Raw genomic sequence first — 6,894 nt, forward strand, 5'->3', positions numbered from 1 at the left:
TAACTAACTAACTAACTAACTGACTAACTAACTAACTAACTAACTACCTAACTAACTAACTAACTGACTAACTGACTAAATGACTAACTAACTACCTAACTAACTAACTAACTAACTAACTAACTAACTAACCAACTAACTAACTAACTAACTAACTAACCAACTAATTAAGTAATGAATGAACTAACTAAAATTATCCATTGAATATAGACTAGACCGTAGCCTCGACTTTATGCTACAAGTCGCCTATAGACTATAGCTTACTAACTAACACCTGGAGCTAAAGTAAAACGTATCGCAAAAGTTCCGCATTGTAGTGGATCGAAACAAGGTGGGACACGTATTAAATGATTCTCAAGATCAAATGATTCAGTACAGAGAGATTTGATTTGAGAAGTCTTGTAAGATTTGAAAGTTCGTAGTAGATTGATGCTTTCTGATCGTCTTACTAACTTACTATATAATCTGTTCTGAAGTTAAGCTTATCGCAAAAGTTCCATTACAGCGAAATGTAGTTGGATAAGGACTAGACTATAATGGGAGTGAATAAATGCCTCTTAGCCACATTCCACGAAGCAGGCGGATTCGGTATACGTTAGCTGTGATGGTCTGCTTAGATTTAAGAAGCTTTTAGTAGAATTATAGTAATTAAGTCAATTTTTTATAACTAGTAATGATAATCTATAGTTTTCCAGCAGTATATCCGAAATACAAAGTAATTTTTCATATATATTCTTTTGGTAACCAATAGAGAAATGTTTTGAAATTGGTACTTTACTAGCTACTAATGATATCGCCGCTAGTTTTATATAATGTTTTTTTTTCAAATTTTAAGATTGATAATTTTTTTCATTAAATTAAAGAAAAAACTAAAACTACAAAATAAAAGACCCTTCAAATCCCTTAAGAATTTCCTTCCTTTAGTTATAAAACAAATATCCTTTTAAAACTGTTAATAGTAACACCATTAATATACATTTTTTAACAAATTTTTATTACATGCTCCCTTTAAAAAGCAAAATTCCAAAAAAAAAAAAAACATAGATATCAAAACTTGAACTCTTGACTTGTTTTCTTGTAAAAAAACAACACCGAACAGATGCAGTCGTATGTCTTCGGTAAAGAAATCCTTTTTTGAAAATTTATAGTCTACCAAATTTGACACATTAGCGGTGAGCAGGGATTACAAAACATCCTTTTACTCATACATATGTATAGAAAAAAACGAACTTGATGATCCCCCTTAAAAGAAGTGAATTGAAGAAAGTGTGTTTTTTAAAACTAAAGTATCTGTTTGTCATTAGAATTTTAAAATAAAATACATATTTCTTAAAAAACACACACAACTGCAGTATATGTTTTTTTTTTAACAAAAATTCATTACAATTTCCAAAACATACATAAAATAACAATTACAACACCAAACTCAAATATTAATGATATTTAAAAAGTAGGATTTTTTGTTTAATTTGTCGTTGACTTCCTGTCATCTGCTGTTGGAGTAGCAATTTTTCTTTTTTGTCGAGGCTTAGAGGGGGGAAAGGAATATTTTGTTAATTTAAAAAAAGAAGGAAAGCACGTGTGGTAAAAAACACTTGAAGTATTTTCCTTAATTAAAATGAATTTCAACCTTTTAAATCTTTTAAATAAAAAAGTAGTTTTTGGTTTAGAAATTTTCATAAACTATGGACTAGACCACAGAATATACTACCGACTAGATAAAATAACCAGACTATAGAGTCGACAATTAGTTAGACTATAGACTGCACTATATACTGGACTATAGACCAGAGTAAAAGTAGACCATATGCTAGACAATAAACTAGACTATAGTCCAGATTATAAACTACATTATAGGCTAGATCATAAACTAGTCTATAGACTAAAATATTAGACTATAGACTATACTATATAGACTAGACTATAGACTAGACTATAGACTAGACTATAGACTAGACTATAGACTAGACTATAGACTAGACTATAGACTAGACTATAGACTAGACTATAGACTAGACTATAGACTAGACTATAGACTAGACTATAGACTAGACTATAGACTAGACTATAGACTAGACTATAGACTAGACTATAGACTAGACTATAGACTAGACTATAGACTAGACTATAGACTAGGCTATAGACTTGACTAGTCCATAGACTAGACATGAGACTAGGCTATAGACATGACTAGTCCATAGATTAGGCTATAGACTTTACTAGTCCATAGACTAGACATGAGACTAGGCTATAGACTTGACTAGTACATAGACTAGACATGAGACTAGTCTATAGACTATAGACTTCACTAAAGACTTCCCTACAGAGTTGGCTATAGACTTGACAATAGACTGGACTATAGACTATACTATAGACTATACTATAGACTTGACTATAGACTTGACTATAGACTTGAATATAGACTTGACCACAGAATAGACTAGGCTATATAATAGACTTTCGACTAGATTATAGACTAGACTCTAGACTAGATTATGGACTAGACTATGCACTCGACTATGGACTAGACTATAGGCTAGTCAAGACTAGACTTGAACACTTTAAAGAGAGAGTATTGAACCAGCATTTTCCGCTGTTAAAAAAAATATATATATCCTTCATCTTACATCAATCTTCACACCATCGCATCTACTTTCTATTAACATTTCTCTTCTAAGATTTTCTATTACATTTTGATAGATTTTTATTGACTTTTACCTATTGTTTCTACTCCCTTCTGGCTAAACCAGCAGGACATTGCAACTATCTATTATTATTAAATTCTCTGATTGTTGTTGCATAATTTATGACATTTCTTACACCAGTTGCCTCATTTCTTTTGTTGCATTTTGTTATGAACATCACTGTTTTCTTTGTCAGTTGTAACAAAACCAATGTTTGCCTTTCCCACACATCAACTGTCAGTGCCTAGAATCCTAAAGCCTTTTGTCACCCTTTCGTTTTTTATATCCTTTTCAGTTTGTGTTTTTTTTTTTTTTTTCTTTTTGGCTCAATATCAATTGGACAATGATCGATATTGATCATAAAATGATTATTGTTTATCTTTTTTCTTTCTTTTTTTCTCTTGTAGATATTTTGTTGATGGTTTTGAATTGCGTGTGTTCGTCTAGGAAAATTGTTAGGAAATTTTCTTATGAATTTTGTCTCCAGACAATGTACTGTTAGTTTTAATGTTTTCCTTTATCATCATCCTTTCGATTTTACAGAGATTTGTGAACTGTAGACAACAAACTTTTTTCAAATAAATTATGGCAAGTGATAAAGGTTTTTGGACCAAAAAATATTTACGTAAATATATAAACACAACAATTGATGTGTTTGGTAAATTTTAAGAATTTTCCTTGAATTTATTTGATCAAGGATTTACTGAAGAATTTCTAAAAATCTATCATTGTATTGACAATTAATAAATTATAAAATGAAAGGATGAAATTAACTTTACTATAGAAATGTGGAGTAGACACACACTAGATTAAAGACCACATTATAAACTATACTACAGAATAGATTAAAGATCAGAACATAGACTATAGACTAAACTATAGACTAGACAATAGACTAGACTGTAGACTAGACTATAAACTAGACTATAGACTATACTATAGACTAGACTATAGACTAGACTATAGACTAGACTATAGACTAGACTATAGACTAGACTATAGACTAGACTATAGACTTGACTATAGACTACACTTTAGAGTGGACTATAGACTAGACTATAGACTTGACTATAGACTAGACTATAGACTTGACTATAGACTAGACTATAGACTTGACTATAGACTAGACTATAGACTTGACTATAGACTAGACTAGACTATTGACTTAATTACAGGCTTGACTAGGCAATATACTAGACTATGTTTCAAATTATAAACTAGGCAACAGGCTACACAAGAGACTACAATAATATGGACCATCCTTTAGATTAGACTATATTTTTAACTATAGTCTTCAAAAAAGACCATAGATTAGACGAGAGTCCAGATTTTAAACTAGACTGCAGTAAAGGTTTTAGTCTGCATAGATTAAACTAGAGTCCAAAGTATAAACTAAACTGCAGTAAAGGTGATAAACTATACTAAGGACTACACTATAGTAAAGACTCATTTTAACTCACTACTATCTCAGCTGCCTTAAACCTTTAGAATAGTGGACATATTTTCAACTTAAACCCATAATTTTTGGCAAAATTTAAACCCATTATGCATTTAACACAAATTGAAAAAACCTCAATATCCTTTCAGTTTCAACATTGCACGTTCCAGGAAAATCATAATTACGAAAACTATTGATCAAACACTTGCTTTACACCCGCTCCTATGCTCAGCAAACTGCAGCAGCAAAGGAACTTAACAATTAGTTAAACCCACGTAACTCCTATTTTTTTTTTCTTACAATTCTTTACAATTTTCATTTTATTCTATCATGATTACAACAATTAAAGATGCGAGTATCTTTAACAAATCAAACATCTTTTACCGCATTAATTATATGTTATCAAATGTGTGGCATGCGTGATGATGCTAGGAACCTGCTGCTTAACTGGAAAAAAAACAGAAAAGGACCTTATAAGAAAAACTCTTTTGTATGTTTTTATTTCAATGAAAGGATAATCAGACACTTGAACAAAATTTCGTTACGGTGGAAAGGAAAAGATGTTGAATAAATATTTTTGCAGTATATGCGTATCTTATTTAATTACAGGTTGTGGCAAGTGATTAAGGAACATCTTTTAAATTGCTGCAAGTATTTAAGAACAGAATCCTTGTGTTTTTTTAACAACATGGTAAAAAATAGAATGTGGGCGTTTTCAAGGCTTAAGCAAGGTCACTTTGGGCTAGATGTGAGGTAAGTGGTTTTCTGGCTAAAAACTCTATGGACGAAAGGATACTTTAGGAAATGTTATGAAAAGGAATTAAACAAAAAGAGAACGGTTTAAGACAAGTTTTAAACTGGTTTTATGGGAGAAGACGTTATGGGCAAATTTGATTTAAAATAAAATATCTATTCACCTGTCAAAATCAGCTTAAGTGTTAAACATCAAGTATAAAATCAGGACTGGAAAAGATGGTAGATGCTGGATAATATGGAAAATTTCCATCTTATCCAGCTTCTGCTAATAAGAGAAATTGTAAAACTTTCCTGTAACTCTGTCCCTTAAATATTTCCTATATTTTTTGCAATTTTTCTTCAAAAGCACTTTAAAATCTAAAGCTTAACAAGGCATCAAATATCAAGCCTATCCAGAGAAAAAGGGTATCCTAGCAACTTTTTCTTTCACTTCATATGTACTAAATCTACTCGACAGCAAATAAATGCCCCCAAATTTTCCAACATATTTTCTTTATGTTGTTTTTCATTTTTTTTTTTTTTTTGCAATAAAAAATACTTTTTTTAAACACGCTTAAGGATAATTGAAATTGAAATGTAATAATAGAAGTATGAACAAAAGGTAGTGCGGAATAGAGTGGATTTGGAGTATGACATGGGATGTTAGCTGACTGATGCCAGCTTATGAGGTACGTGTTCGAAAAGCAACATTCTTTAGTTCATCTATTGTTGATTGTAAATTTTTCAAACAGGATGATTACAACAAGTGCAAAATTTTGATAAGTCCACTTTTATTTCAATATAAAGAATGGTCAACTAGCAGCAGGGTAACAGGCGGTAGGAGTTAGGTCGCAACAGCAACAACAAAGACATTTTATTGATGTTTGTTTTTTTTCTTCATCTTCAAAGTTGTTAAATAACAAAATTGGTTGTTAGTAGATTCCATACAGAAAAAAAGGTATGTTTTGCAGTTCTCTTAAGGAGTAAGATTTTCTTTATGTTACTAGACTGTAGACTACAGCCCAGATTATAATCTACTCTATAAACAAGGATATAAACTACACTTTAGACTATCGACTAGGCTCCAGACGACACTAAACTGTAGACTATACTAGAGATTAGGGTATAGGTTAGATTATAAACTAGACTACAGACTGTATTATAAACTAACTTAATCATGGTTTAGACTACAGAGATGACTCTCGAATATATTATAATCGGGAATCTAGTCTATACTATAAACGAGACTGTAGACTAAACTTTAGACTGGACTTTATTATATACTAAAGACTAAATTCTAAGCTATACTCTACATAAATACATATCATACAGACTACAGACTAAAATATAAACTAGACTATAGCTCAGACCAAACTATGGAATGACCTATAGATCATCCTATAGACTTGACCCTAGACTAAACTATAGACAGGAGGATTGGCTAGATCATAAACTTGGCTATAACCTAGACTAATCTTTACCGTAGACCAGAATATAAACTAGAGTATAGAGTAGACTTAGGCTAAGGAAGCATAGACTAGACTCTAGATCAAGCTATAAATTAGACCCTAGACCAGACGCGAAACCACGTGTGGTGGAGGAAAAACTGAAAATAATCCCTTAGCTCAGTTCTAGTTCTGTTCTAGTTCTGTTCTAGCTCTGTTCTAGCTCTGTTCTAGCTCTGTTCTAGTTCTGTTCTAGTTGTGTTTTAGTACTGTTTTAGTTCTGTTTTAGTTCTGTTTTAGTTCTGTTTTAGTTCTGTTTTAGTTCTGTTCTAGTTCTGTTTTAGTTCAGTTCTTGTTCTGTTCTAGTTCTGTTCTAGCTCTGGTTTAGCTCTGTTCTAGCTCTGTTCTAGTTCTGTTCTAGTTCTGTTCTAGTTCTGTTCTAGTTCTGTTCTAGTGCTGTTCTAGCTCTGGTTTAGCTCTGGTTTAGCTCTGTTCTAGCTCTGTTCTAGTTCTGTTCTAGTTCTGTTCTAGTTCTGTTCTAGTTCTGTTCTAGTTCTGTTCTAGTTCTGTTCTAGTTCTGTTCTAGTTCTGT

The sequence above is a fragment of the Lucilia cuprina genome, chromosome 6 (assembly GCF_022045245.1).
Source record: "Lucilia cuprina isolate Lc7/37 chromosome 6, ASM2204524v1, whole genome shotgun sequence".
NCBI classification, from domain to species: Eukaryota; Metazoa; Arthropoda; class Insecta; order Diptera; family Calliphoridae; genus Lucilia; species Lucilia cuprina.